The 13,244-nt window shown below is 67.1% G+C and overlaps 9 non-coding genes across 9 annotated transcripts; 2 read left to right on the forward strand and 7 right to left on the reverse strand.

The window, feature by feature from the left end:
• Window positions 1-596: 596 nt before the first annotated feature.
• Window positions 597-668, reverse strand: TRNAE-CUC (transfer RNA glutamic acid (anticodon CUC)). The gene has a single exon. It is a non-coding gene; the product is annotated as a tRNA-Glu (tRNA).
• Window positions 669-969: 301 nt separating this feature from the next.
• Window positions 970-1,041, reverse strand: TRNAG-UCC (transfer RNA glycine (anticodon UCC)). Its single transcript has one exon. It is a non-coding gene; the product is annotated as a tRNA-Gly (tRNA).
• Window positions 1,042-1,788: 747 nt separating this feature from the next.
• On the reverse strand, window positions 1,789-1,860 carry TRNAD-GUC (transfer RNA aspartic acid (anticodon GUC)). Its single transcript has one exon. It is a non-coding gene; the product is annotated as a tRNA-Asp (tRNA).
• A 577-nt stretch (window positions 1,861-2,437) lies between these two features.
• TRNAL-CAG (transfer RNA leucine (anticodon CAG)) lies at window positions 2,438-2,520 on the forward strand. Its single transcript has one exon. It is a non-coding gene; the product is annotated as a tRNA-Leu (tRNA).
• Window positions 2,521-3,801: 1,281 nt separating this feature from the next.
• On the forward strand, window positions 3,802-3,872 carry TRNAG-GCC (transfer RNA glycine (anticodon GCC)). The gene has a single exon. It is a non-coding gene; the product is annotated as a tRNA-Gly (tRNA).
• A 6,225-nt stretch (window positions 3,873-10,097) lies between these two features.
• Window positions 10,098-10,169, reverse strand: TRNAE-CUC (transfer RNA glutamic acid (anticodon CUC)). Its single transcript has one exon. It is a non-coding gene; the product is annotated as a tRNA-Glu (tRNA).
• Window positions 10,170-10,469: 300 nt separating this feature from the next.
• Window positions 10,470-10,541, reverse strand: TRNAG-UCC (transfer RNA glycine (anticodon UCC)). Its single transcript has one exon. It is a non-coding gene; the product is annotated as a tRNA-Gly (tRNA).
• Window positions 10,542-11,272: 731 nt separating this feature from the next.
• On the reverse strand, window positions 11,273-11,344 carry TRNAD-GUC (transfer RNA aspartic acid (anticodon GUC)). Its single transcript has one exon. It is a non-coding gene; the product is annotated as a tRNA-Asp (tRNA).
• Window positions 11,345-12,010: 666 nt separating this feature from the next.
• On the reverse strand, window positions 12,011-12,081 carry TRNAG-GCC (transfer RNA glycine (anticodon GCC)). The gene has a single exon. It is a non-coding gene; the product is annotated as a tRNA-Gly (tRNA).
• Window positions 12,082-13,244: the final 1,163 nt, after the last annotated feature.

The following is a 13,244-nucleotide window of genomic DNA, read 5'->3' on the forward strand; positions in this document are numbered from 1 at the left end:
CCCCCAACCCCCACAGTAGGAGAACCAGCACAAGCCCAGGAGCATCGCCGCCGCCACCAGGGCCAGCAGCCGCAGCCCCTCAGGAGGGAGGGAGGCGGGGGATGGGAGGCCTCAGGCCGGTCGTGGTGAAAGCGGCGCGAGGTTGCCACTGCGGCCAACAAAGGTTTGCCCCGGGGGACGGCGGAGGTGGCCTGAATCGTGCTTGGGCTGGAGGTGCAGGGTCCCGGGGGCCTCTGGCGCAGTGCTGAGCTGCTAGGTCGCGTCAGTCCTGTCCGACTCTGTGCGACCCCATAGACGGCAGCCCACCAGGCTCCCCTGTCCCCGGGATTCTCCAGGCAAGGACACTGGAGTGGCTTGCCATTTCCTTCTGCAATGCATGCAAGTGAAAAGTGAAAGTGAAGTCGCTCGGTCCTATGGGACTTTTAGCGACCCCATGGTCTGCAGCCTCCCAGGCTCCTCCGTCCATGGGGTTTTCCAGGCAAGAGGACTGGAGTGGGTTGCCATTGCGTAGGCTAAAAGGGTAAAGGTGGGAGGGTCGCCGGCGAGGACCCCGGCAGGTGGCAGGTGGCAGGCCTCCGGAGAGGAAGAAGAAAGGCTTCCCTGACCGGGAATCGAACCCGGGCCGCGGCGGTGAGAGCGCCGAATCCTAACCACTAGACCACCAGGGAGCGTCGGGGCAAGGCCCTCGCCTGCTCCCGCTGAACCCAGCGCCTCCATGCCACCCGCCCGCGCCACCTTGCCGCCCACACCCGGCCTTGGCAAGTCCAGCCGCCCGCCGGCCCCGTCAGTCCTCCTGCCTTGGCGTGCCGTCTTGCTTTCAGCCCCCTCAAAACACTGCGCGCGCCGCCGGCTTCTCGCACACACGCCAAAAGCCGCGGGCCAGCGGGCTGGCTCCCCGCTCCCAGCTCGCTCTCCCCCGCCATCGCCCCTGCCGGGAGGGCGGTGCAGCTCAGCAAAAGGTCGGCCCGCTGCGTTGGCCGGGAATCGAACCCGGGTCAACTGCTTGGAAGGCAGCTATGCTCACCACTATACCACCAACGCTACACAGCCCGGGCGGCCGCCGGACGCCGGCCCCGGGCTCGCCCCAGCATACTCTCGCCGCCGCCGCCGCCGCCGCCGCCCCTGCCGCCACCGCCTCCGCATCCCGGCCCCGACGCCCCGTCAGCCCGAGGCTCTGCGCCGCCGCCGGCGCCACCAGCAGCCGCGCGGCGCCCCATGCGCGTCAGCACTACGCCGTGGCCGTGGTCCACCGGCCCGACGGCCTTGCGGCCCTGCGGCCCTTCGCTCCCCGCCGCGGCCCGCGAACGCCTCCGCCCTCACCTCCAGCGGGCAACGCGGGGCACGCAGCTTCCCGCACCCAGCTGGCCAAAGCCCTTCTCCACCGGGCGCTGGGCGCGGCCACTTCCCACGACGACTTGGGGACACGGGACCCAGCTGCCTGCACGCGTCGCGGCGCTGTGCCGAGCCGCACGGCGGGGGCGTCGCGAGCCTAGGAGCCCACCGAGGCAGCCGGTGGGGGTGGGTGCGTGGGCGGCCGGGCGGCCCCGCGGGCCGCAAGCTCCGGCTCTGGTCGGGCAAGGCCGTGGGGTGGCCAAGGAGGCCCTCGCTCGGCCGTGGCGACCGTGCGCCCGGCGACCACAAAGGGCTCGGGGAGAGGGGGTCGACGGTGGCTAGGCCGCGCACCGCGCCCTGGCGCCTCGCCCAAAGGCGGCGGGACCAGACGAAGGGCCTCTGGGGGCCTGGCGGCAGGACAGAGAGCGACCGCGGCCACCAAAAAGGGTGTGTGGCCTCCCCGTCGGGGAATCGAACCCCGGTCTCCCGCGTGACAGGCGGGGATACTCACCACTATACTAACGAGGACGGCGGCGACCGTCCTACCGCCCGGCCGCTCACGGGCTCTCGGGCTGCCTGCCGACGGGTCCCCCTGCCCAGCACGGGCCCCCGGCCACCGCGGGTCCCGACCCAACCGCGCACCCAACCCACCGCCCCGTTCACAGCGGCAGCCCGCCACCCCGACAGGGCCCCGGACCCCCGCGGCACTGGACACTCCCCAGGGCGCGCCGCCTCTTGCCTCCCACGCGGGCATTCCGCCGGGAGAAGGGGGCCCGAGAAGGCAAGCGAGGCTGCGAGGACACGGTGGGCGCGCGCCGGCCGGCGTCGGGCCAGGAGAGGCGCGGCTGGGGAGGGGCCAGCCCGCCCACGGCCCGGCGGGGTCCGGGGCGCGGCCGGCCGCCGAGCCAGGCGCCTCGGCCGACCGCCGCGCGCCGGCTCCGTCGACACCCACCCCGGACGGCCGCCTGCCTGCCTGCCTGCCTGCCTGCCTGCCTGCCTGCCTGCCTGCCGGGCGCGGCGCGGCGCGCGGCCCGCCAAGGGTGCCGGGCTCGCGCCGCGTCGGGTCCCAGCCAGGCGAGCGGCCACGCGCCCAGTCAGGCCCGCCGTCAGGATGGCCGAGCGGTCTAAGGCGCTGCGTTCAGGTCGCAGTCTCCCCTGGAGGCGTGGGTTCGAATCCCACTCCTGACAAGCCAGCCTTTTGGCCCGCCGGACAAACGCGCCCGTCCTCCCCGCGCCACTGCCTTGCTGCACACACGCCCCGCCTCCCGCCACCTGCACCCCCACCCCAGGAACCTTCAGTCCTCCTCAGCGCATCTTTCCTCCCCAGCTGGCTGCAGCTGCAGCTGCTGGTTTTCCTGCCTCCCCGCCTCCCCCTCGCCCACCCTCGCCCACCCTCCCACTCCCACGGCCCCCCCCCCTCCCCCCCCCGCCCCCGGCCGCACCGAAGCACACAGCCCCGCGGCGGCTGGCAAGCCCTCCTCGCGTCGCCGGCGCTCCGACTTCTGCCGGGGAACGGCCAACTCGCTCTCGCAGCCTTGCTTGCACGTCCGCCCCCGGCCGCTCTCCCTCCGGCCGGCACCCTGTCCTCCGCACCCGCCCCGCCGGCCCGCCTGCGCTCCCCAGTCACACCGAGGCGGCCGAGCCCCCGCCTTGCCCGCCAGGGGGGTGCTGCGTGCCCTCGACGCTTCTGCGCCTTGCGGCCTTGGCCGGGCCACACCTGCCTGCCGCCCGCCAGGGACACGTGCCTCCCAGCCTTCCTGCTGGCCAGCGAACACCGGTCTTCCTGGCACCAGTCCGTCCCGGGAAGGGTGCTCCTCTGGGGAGGGAGCAGAAGCCCTACGTGCCCGTGCAGCCCGCCCACCGGCGCCCGGCCGGCGCCCCCGACCTTCCCGGGGGAAGCCGCTGCCCGGGCCGGAGCCAAGCCCTTCCAGAGCGCGCTCCCTGCCTCAGCCGGCAGTCCCCGAGCCAGGAGCCGCTCTGCCAAAGGGCCCCTCCTCACCAGCACCACCACCCCGTCAGAGCCGGACCTCGGGCGCGCGGTCCGCCAGAGCACACGAGCCGGGCTCACACGCCTTTGGGTCGGGACCCGGCGGTCGCTGAGAGGAACGTCGGCGCGCGGCCGCAGCGACCACGCAGCGCCTGCGCCTGCACCTGACAGGGATCTCGGCGCCGGGCAGGAGGCGTCGGCTCCCGGCCCCCTCGGGCGACACCGACAGGGTCGCGGCGGCCGTGGTCGGCGCAGAAGGCGCGCGACGGGCCGAGTGGGACCCTCCGAGAGCGCCGCGCCCTGTGGTCCTGCACGTGCCCGGATCCTGGCTTTCAGGTCGCCCCCTCTCCCCGCTCCCCACCGTCGTCTCCTGCTCCGATGGAGCAGATAGATGCCGACGGGCGACAGGCGAGCAGTGAGCAGTGCCGGGCGGGTGGCGGTCAGCGCCTCTGGGGCAGCGTCGGGCGGGGTTGGCCATCGGTGCATGGGTGGTTCAGTGGTAGAATTCTCGCCTGCCACGCGGGAGGCCCGGGTTCGATTCCCGGCCCATGCAGCCGCAGCGTCCCCTTTTGGTCCCTCAGTGCAGCCCCAGAGCCCAGCTAGGTCTGCCGACTGAAAGACGCTCCAGGCAGCGCTCCTGCAACCGCTGGCTGCTACCTGCCGCCCGCTGCCTCTCCCACGCAGACGCCCACCACCCCGCCCCACCCCGCCCCACCCCACCCCACCCCACCCAGAAAAGGCCCTGCTGCCAAGCCTCCGTGGCCCCAAGCCCTGCGGGCTCAGCCGCCCGTGCGTCCAGGCGCCTTTCTTGTGTTTGCTCGCTTCCTCACCCGGACCCAGCCGGGGGCTCAGGGATTGCACTGGAAGGAATAGCCCCCGGCTGGCAGCCGCCCGCACCACCTCTTCACCTTTCACAACGTCCGTCTCCAAGCTCCCTGCCTCACTCTCCCCACACTCCGAGAATCAATCACACTACGTTTGCACAGTCAGGAGCAAGGAAGTTGCCACATCTGGCAAGCATACCTCCCTTTCGCCTGGAGGGTCCCTGGACCAGCGTCTTGCAGGAGGCGTTCCAAAGAAGTCCACCAGCTCCCGTCCCTCGGCAGAAATGGGTCTCCAACAGGGACGGCCTCACCACCTCAAACACCACCCCATGCCCCTGAAACCCTGTTGCGCGCCTCACCTCAGCATCAGCCCTGCCCCAAGAGCACCACCACCTCAGCCTGCACCCTCACCGTGCCCCTACTTCCCCAAACGCAACCCCCATCCCACCCCCACCCGGCTCCCCACCTCCCCCATTTGCACACCACCCCCCCACGCCCAGGTCCTCCCTGAGCCATTCCAAATCCCAGGCTGTCCAGGAACCTGCCTTTGCATTTGGCGCACTGGCCTGCCTCCCCCCACCCCCTACCCCAGGCCAGGGCCTGCTCCTCTTTCTGCTTCTTCCAACACGAGGAGAACTGCCTTACAGTCCTGGGTTAGTCTCAGGTGCTCGGCAAAGTGATTCAGTCCCCTGTTCTTTTCCAGGTGATTTTCCAGTGTAGGTTAAGGCGAGACACGAATACAGTTCTCATGCTACAGAGGAAAGCTCTGTTGCTCATCGACTGTAAGTACAGTATTTCCTATCTCTTGATCCGACTCCAACTTCGTCCCTCCCCTGCCTTTCCCCTTGGCTAGCCCTATGCCCGTTCTCTCCGTCTCCAGGTCGGTTTCCCCTTTGCACATAGATTCACTGGTATTCGTTGTTCGAGTCCACAGAGCTTTGTCCCTCTCCACCCGACTCACTTCAGGCAGTGGACCCTTCTGTGGGTCCGTCCGGCGTTGCGGCCCATGGCGATGGCCGCTTGCTACTTGATGGCTGCGTCATATTCCGCGGTACATATTTGCCTCACCTTCTCGTGCCGGCCACGGGCCGACTGGCACGTGAGGGTTTCCCACGTCTCGGCTACGGCACCGAGGGCTGCGATGACCCTGGGGGATGCCCGCCTCTCTTCCCATTGGGCGTGTTGTCTTTTCCCGATGAGTAGCCGGGTTTGGGTCTGCTGGATCATCATGTGAGCTCTTCTTTGTCCTACTGGTGGACCGACCCTCGACTGATTGACTTCCCCGGAGTGGCAGTTGTTGTTCTGGAAGTGTACAACTACAGCCTGGTGCCCGTGTCCGCTGTACAGCGTTGTGATTCACTCCTGTGCGCGTAGGATGAGGGTTTCAAATCGGTTTCTGTTACAGGTTAACAGGATATGGGATCTCATTCCCTGTAGTATCCCGTGTATCCTTGTTGCTCCTCTCCTTTCTACGCAGTACTGGCACGGTACATCCGTTGAGCCCGGCTCCTCATCCATCCCTCCGTCCGTGACTCTGCCCTTGGGAAGCCCGAGGCTGCTTTCCCGAGTCTGAGAGTCTGTCGCTGGTTGCCACAAGGGTGAATTTGTACAACACTTAAGATTCCACCCATCTGTGACCCTGCCTGTTTGACTTCCCTCACCAAGGGTAATATTCTGCAGCTCCAGCTTCCGCTGTTGCTGCCAGTGACACTATTGGACTCGCGTGGATGGCTCAGTGCCATCCCATTCTCTCCCTGTCTCTGGTATGGCACCTACGTGGGTGAGCCGTTGGGGATGGGCACTAGGGTTTCCTCCACGTCTCGGCTACGGCAAACAGTGCTGCTATGACCGTGGGGTTTGCATGTGTCTTTCCGAATGAAGAGTTGCGGCTCTCACGGGTATGTACCCAGGGTGGGATTGGGACAGCGCGCCTGTTTCCCGCCGACTTACTTGCCTGTTGATTTCGTTTCTTCTGCAAAGCCGACTCCAGTGTCGGAGTCATGGTTGTTGCTCCAGTACAGTGGGTTTCCAATATTGTGCTCGTTTCCGGTGGACCGCAAAGTGCTTCTGTTTCCCGTGTACAGATTTTGGATTTCATGTATGTTTTCAGATTCTTGTCCACTCGAGGGGATTCCAGGGTACTGACGCTTATTCCCTGTGTTGAACTGGATCACCTTGGCGCTTCTCCCTTTATCCAGGGTCCTGCGAATCTGTTCGTCCCAGCTGCACTCGCATCCCTCCAGCGCTGCCTTTCCGCTGGCGTTCCCCTAAGGTGGTTTTCTGCGTGAGTGGGTTTCTCCTCGGCAAATAGCTCCGTTTTGTATTCTTTCACGCGTTCCACATGCCTTTGTCCAACGCGGTCTGACGTGCTTCACCAAGTGTAAGAGTCTCTAGGTCCATCATTGCTTGTGACAAGTGGCAACACTGGACTTATTTCTGTATGACTGAGTGATGGTTCCATGCTACATCTGTGCCACCTCTTCTCGGGCCCGCCACGTGTGGATGGGCGCTGGGGTTTGCTCCGTGTCTTGGCCATGGCAAACAGTGTCGCCGTGTCCGTGGCGGTGTGGGCACCCTCAGACCTCCCCGAGGTTTGCCCTCTGCGGGTGTGTACCCTGGAGGGACGGCTGTGCTCGGTCACGTGGGAGCTCTCCTTGGTCCTCGTGAAATCTCAGCCACCCGAGCGGCCAACCACCACTCCCCATCCCACCATGTGCCCCCAGCCATGTCACACCCGAGACTGGACATTTGCTCCTGATGAGTGGTGACTTTGGTCTCTGGGGCGGTACGGCGGGCCCACCCATCTCGGACCAGGTCTGGCCCCCGTCTGGCACCCCGTTTCTGTCGTTGGCTTGCCTGCGTCCTCAGCCCACCGCTGAGCCTGAGCAGCCTGCGGCACCGCGCACCAGTGTGGCTCGCCCGCTCACCCGCCACCCCGCCCAAATGGAGTGCTCCCCCACCATCTTCCTCATGCCACAGCCCCATCACTGTCACGGCCTGCCCTCTGCCTTTCCCTCCAGACTCCAGGCACGGTCCCATCCGCCCCCCCCACCGCCCCCCCCCTCCCCACCACCACCACCAACGCCCTGGAGCTCGGGCCACCCCTCCCACGTCCTGCCCTGGCCTGGACTGCCCTGCCCTGCCCTGAGGTTCACCAGTGCGGGCCTCCCTCCGGCTCCGAGGACCCACCCCGACCCCACGCCCACCCCTACCTCCCGCAGATCCGTCCCAGCCTCTCACATGCGCCTGGCAGGGCTTCGCCACCTCGCCCATGCTCCTGCAGAGGGCCTGCTCGAGCGGCCTGCCGATCTTTCGGCCAGGTTCCCGAGAGCCCCACCCATCCCCTCATGCTGGCCCTCCAGGAAGACTCCACCCAAGCACCCCTGGGCCTGCCTGCCAGCCCCTCGGCTCGCCGCCGCCCCCTCTCCCTGCGATCACTCTGCCCAGGTCCCGGATCCACGTGGGGCGCCCACCAGCCATGGCCCCAAGCACCTTCGTCCCATACTCTCCCCCACGCACGCTGATGCCCACGGCCCCGGCAGGGGCCTCAAGGAGACCTCCTTTGGCCACGGCAAGCACACGTCGGGCCACGGGGGCTCCTTTCCCATAGGGGACTCGGCGCCATCCCACCCGAGTGTGCCGCCCACGCCGCACTTTGGTGCCCTTTGTCGGCCGTCCACTTCCCCTCCGAAGGACACAGTCCTTGAACGGACGTGGAATGAAACCCTTTGGGGAAAGACGACCTCGAGATTGGCCCAAGGGGAGACTGTGCTGGGCGATTACCCTCGGGGAGAGTTCCTAGGGGAAGACAATGACAGGTTGGCCAGAGGGATGGAGTGGATCCTGGATAGACAGTTGGATGAGAATGGGAAACTCGTAGATGTCATAACTAGGGGAGGGGTGCGGGGAACAGGGCGCTGTGCGTGTGTGTGTGTGTGTGTGTGTGTGTGTGTGTGTGCGTGTGGGTGTGTGTGTGGGTGTGCGTGTGGGTGGGTGTGTTTGTGTGTGCGCGCGCCCCATGCCCACCTTTGGTTACGGGTCGGGGAGGGAGGCCTGGGGAAATCTTGCCTCAGTCCGGTAGGATTGAGAGCTGTGGTCAGGCAAGGGAAACACCCTGATGGTCGGGTTGTCCTCCCTGGCAGGCATCGCTGCCTCGAGCGCATCTGCCGCCTCCAGGCTGGTGGGCTGGCTTTGCCCAGCCGGGCCGGCCGGCCCCGCCCGGATCTGCGAGCTCTCTCACTTCCACTAAGCGGTGGTGGGATTCGAGGCACAGGTCCACATCCATCTTCACCCCTTTGCCTCGGGGAGAGCGAAGAAGAACTAAAGAGCCCCTTGAGGAAAGTGAAAGAGGAGAGTGAAAACGTTGGCTTCAAACTCAACATTCGGACAACTAAGATCATGGCATCCCGTCCCATCACTTCATGGCAAATAGACGGGGAAAGAACGGAAAGCGGGAAAGACTTCATTTGGGGGGGCTGCCCCAAAGCACTGCAGACGCCGGCCGCGCCGGTGAAATGGTGAAATGAAAAGACGTTCGCTCCTTGGGAGAAAAGCTATGACCAACCTGGACAGCATGTCGAAAAGCAGAGACGAGGTCTGTGACGAGGGTCTGTCTCGTGAAAGCTACGGTTTCTCCAGCGGTCACGTACAGATGTGAGAGGTGGAGTATAAAGAAGGATGAGTGCCGAAGAATTGATGCTTTTGGACTGCGGTGTTGGAGAAGACTCTTGAGAGTCCCTTGGACTGCGAGGAGACCCAACCCGTCCATCCTAGAGGAAATCAGTCCTGAATATTCATTAGAAGGACTGAGGCTGAAGCCGAAACGCCAATCCTCTGGCCACCCGACCCGCAAAACTGACTCACGGGGAAAGACCCTGATGGAAGGCAGGAGGAGACCGGGACGACCCGACAGAAGACGAGAGGCTTGGATGGCATCCCGGACTGGACGGACATGAGTTTGAGCAAGCCTCGAGAGTTGGTGATGGACAGGGAAGCCTGGCTGCTGCAGTGCCCTGAGCGACTGAACTGATCCCGATGCCTCCCGGGCGCCGTGGTCCGCCTCCCAGAGCCCACTCAAGACCAGAACCCTCTTGGAGACACCAGCACCATACGGGAGTCACAGCCAGCCCGGGACCTGGCGCGCAGTGGCCAAGCCGCCCAGAGACGGGGCTGGCATGAGGGACATGGGAAGGCAGGCGTGTCCGTGGCCACTGGCCCCCACTCCCCGAGGCACATCCCCCTCGCTCACCTTCGGCTGCGGCCACCGCCCCTGCCGCTGCTGGCCCCTGCTGGCGAACACCACAGCTCGCGCCCCTACCCCCGCCCCTATCCCCACCCCGCCCTATCCCACCCCACCTCCTCACCGCCCCCCCCCCCCACAGCAGGAGAACCAGCACAAGCCCAGGAGAATCACGGCCGCCACCAGGGCCAGCAGCCTCAGCCCCTCAGGAAGGAGGGAGGCGGGGGATGGGAGGCCTCAGGCCGGTCGTGGTGAAAGCGGCGCGAGGTTGCCACTGCGGCCAACAAAGGTTTGCCCCGGGGGACGGCGGAGGTGGCCTGAATCGTGCTTGGGCTGGAGGTGCAGGGTCCCGGGGGCCTCTGGCGCAGTGCTGAGCTGCTAGGTCGCGTCAGTCCTGTCCGACTCTGTGCGACCCCATAGACGGCAGCCCACCAGGCTCCCCCGTCCTTAGGATTCTCCAGGCAAGAACACTGGAGTGGCTTGCCATTTCCTTCTGCAGTGCATGCAAGTGAAAAGTGAAAGTGAAGTCGCTCGGTCCTATGGGACTTTTAGCGACCCCATGGTCTGCAGCCTCCCAGGCTCCTCGGTCCATAGGGTTTTCCAGGCAGGAGGACTGGAGTGGGTTGCCATTGCGTAGGCTAAAAGGGTAAAGGTGGGAGGGTCGCCGGCGAGGACCCCGGCAGGTGGCAGGCCTCCGGAGAGGAAGAAGAAAGGCTTCCCTGACCGGGAATCGAACCCGGGCCGCGGCGGTGAGAGCGCCGAATCCTAACCATTAGACCACCAGAGAGCGTCGGGGCAAGGCCCTCGCCTGCTCCCGCTGAACCCAGCGCCTCCATGCCACCCGCCCGCGCCACCTTGCCGCCCACACCCGGCCTTTGCAAGTCCAGCCGCCCGCCGGCCCCGTCAGTCCTCCTGCCTTGGCGTGCCGTCTTGCTTTCAGCCCCCTCAAAACACTGCGCGCGCCGCCGGCTTCTCGCACACACCTCAAAAGCCGCGGGCCAGCGGGCTGGCTCCCCGCTCCCAGCTCTCTCTACCCCCCATCGCCCCTGCCGGGAGGGCGGTGCAGCTCAGCAAAAGGTCGGCCCGCTGCGTTGGCCGGGAATCGAACCCGGGTCAACTGCTTGGAAGGCAGCTATGCTCACCACTATACCACCAACGCTACACAGCCCGGGCGGCCGCCGGACGCCGGCCCCGGGCTCGCCCCAGCATACTCTCGCCGCCGCCGCCGCCGCCGCCGCCGCCGCATCCCTGCCCCGAGGCCCCATCAGCCGGAGGCTCTGCGCCGCCGCCGGCGCCACCAGCAGCCGCGCGGCGCCCCATGCGCGTCAGCGCTACGCCGTGGCCGTGGTCCACCGGCCCGACGGCCTTGCGGCCCTGCGGCCCTTCGCTCCCCGCCGCGGCCCGCGAACGCCTCCGCCCTCACCTCCGGCGGGCAACGCGGGGCACGCAGCTTCCCGCACCCAGCTGGCCAAAGCCCTTCTCCACCGGGCTCTGGGCGCGGCCCCTTCCCACGACGCCTTGGGGACACGGGACCCAGCTGCCTGCACGCGTCGCGGCACTGTGCAGAGCCGCCCGGCGGGGGCGTCGCGAGCCTAGGAGCCCACTGGGGCAGCCAGTGGGGGTGGGGCGTGGGCGGGCCGCAAGCTTCGGCTCTGGTCGGGCAAGGCCGTGGGGTCGCCAAGAGGGCGCTCTCTTCGCCGTGGCGACCGTGCGCCTGGCGACCACAAAGGGCTCAGGCTGGAGGGCTGCTCGGGGAGAGGGTTTGACGGTAGCTAGGCCGGGCACCGCGCCCTGGCGCCTCGCCCAAAGGCAGCGGGACCAGACGAAGGGCCTTTGGGGGCCTGGCGGCAGGACAGAGAGCGACCGCGGCCACCAAAAAGGGTGTGTTGCCTCCCCGTCGGGGAATCGAACCCCGGTCTCCCGCGTGACAGGCGGGGATACTCACCACTATACTAACGAGGACGGTGGCGGTAGTCCTGCGGCCCGGCCGGTCTCGGGCTGCCTGCCGACGCCTCCTCCTGCCCAGCACTGGTCCCCGACCACTCGGTTCCCGACCCAACCGCGCACCAAACCAACCGCCTCGGTCACAGCGGCAGCCCCCCAGCCCGGCGAGGAACCGGTCCGTGGTCGGCAAAGTGACTCAGTCCCCCGTTCTTTTCCAGGTGATTCTCCAGTGTAGGTTAAGGCAAGTTATGGATATAGTTCTCATTTTACCTAGGAAAGTTTTGTTGCTTATCTACTGTTTGTATAGCATTTCTTATCTCTTGATCTGATTCCCAATGCGTTCCTACCCTGCCTTTCCCCTAAGATAGTTTTCTACCTCTTAAATTGCGTATAGGGTGTAGGGGGATGATGAGGGTGTATCTGAGGTGGTGATGCTCTTGGGGCAGGGGTGATGCTGCGGTGAGGCGCACGGGCTGCTGAGCCCGCTGTGTTACATGCCACGGAAGCTTGGCAGCAGGCCTTTTATGGGTGGCGTGGGGAGGGGTCGTCGGGTCTGCGTGGGAGAGGCAGCGGGCAGCAGGTAGCAACCAGCGTTTGCAGGAGCGCTGCCTGGAGCGCGTTTGTGCGGGCAGACCTAGCTAGGCTCTTGGGCTGCACTGCGGGACCAAAAAGGGACGCTATAGCTGCATGGCCCGAGAATCGAACCCGGGCCTCCCGCGTGGCAGGCGAGAATTCTACCACTGAACCACCCATGCGCCGGTGGCCAGTCCCCCTGACGCTGCCCCAGAGGCCCTGGCCGCCACCGGCCCTTCACTGCTTACTGCTCGCCCATGGGCATCTATCTGCTCCATCGTAGCAGGAGACGACGGGCGGGCGACCTGAAAGCCAGGATCCCGGCACATGCACGACCCCAGGGCGCGGCGGTCTCGGGGGGACCCCGGGTCGGCGGGACGCGGGCCCACTCGGCCCGTCCCGCGCCTTCTGCGCCGACCACGGCCGCCGCGAGCCTCTCGGTGTCGTCTGAGGGGGCCGGCAGTCCACGCGGTCTGCCCCGTGCCGGGATCCCTGTCAGGTGCAGGCGCTGTGTTGTCGCTGCGGCCGCGCGCAGACGGTCTCGCGACGTGTCGGTTCTCGACCCAAAGTGCCTCTGGCGTGCTGACTTTCCGGCCTGGCCGGGGTAGGGCGTGCGAGAGCGGGCGGGGGCCGGGATGCGGGGCTCGGGCTGTGCGCGAACCGCGAGCGCGGGAGCGCGACGCCCTGGAGCCCCTCCGCTGCCGACCCCCCTCCCCCCGAGCGGCGCTCATGCCCAGGGACCCAAAAGCGTGTGAGCCTGGCTCCTGCGCTCTGGCCGACAGCGCTCCCGGGGTCCGGCTCTGACAGGGTGGTGGTGGTGAGGAGGGGCCCTTTGGCAGAGCGGCTCCCGGCTCGGGGACTGCCGGCTGAGGCAGGGACCACGCCAAGTCGGGCTTGGCTCCGGCCCGGGCAGCGTCTTCCCCCGGTAACGGGCGCGGTGGCGCCGAGGTCGGGGGCGCCGGCCGGGCGCCTGTGGGTGGGCTGCACGGGCACGCAGGGCTTCCGCTCCCTCCCCAGAGGAGCACGCTTCCCGGGACGGACTCGTGCAAGGAAGGTCGGTGTTCGCTGGCCAGCAAGAAGGCTGGGTGGCACGCGTGCCGGGCGGGCGCCAGGCAGGTGTAGCCCGGCCAAGGCAAGGCGGGGGCTCGGCTGTCTCCCTGTGGCTGTAGAGCGCAGGCGGGCCGGCGGGGCGGGCGGGGAGGACAGGATGCCGTCCAGAGGGAGAGCGGCCGCTGCGGACGTTGAAGCAAGGCTACGACAGCGAGTTGGCCGTTCCCCAGGCAGAGGTCGGAGCGCCGGCGAAGCGAAGAAGGCTTGCCAACCCCGCGGGCGCTGAAGCGGGCGG

This window comes from Bos taurus, unplaced genomic scaffold (assembly GCF_002263795.3).
Source record: "Bos taurus isolate L1 Dominette 01449 registration number 42190680 breed Hereford unplaced genomic scaffold, ARS-UCD2.0 Leftover_ScbfJmS_149, whole genome shotgun sequence".
Taxonomy (NCBI): Eukaryota; Metazoa; Chordata; class Mammalia; order Artiodactyla; family Bovidae; genus Bos; species Bos taurus.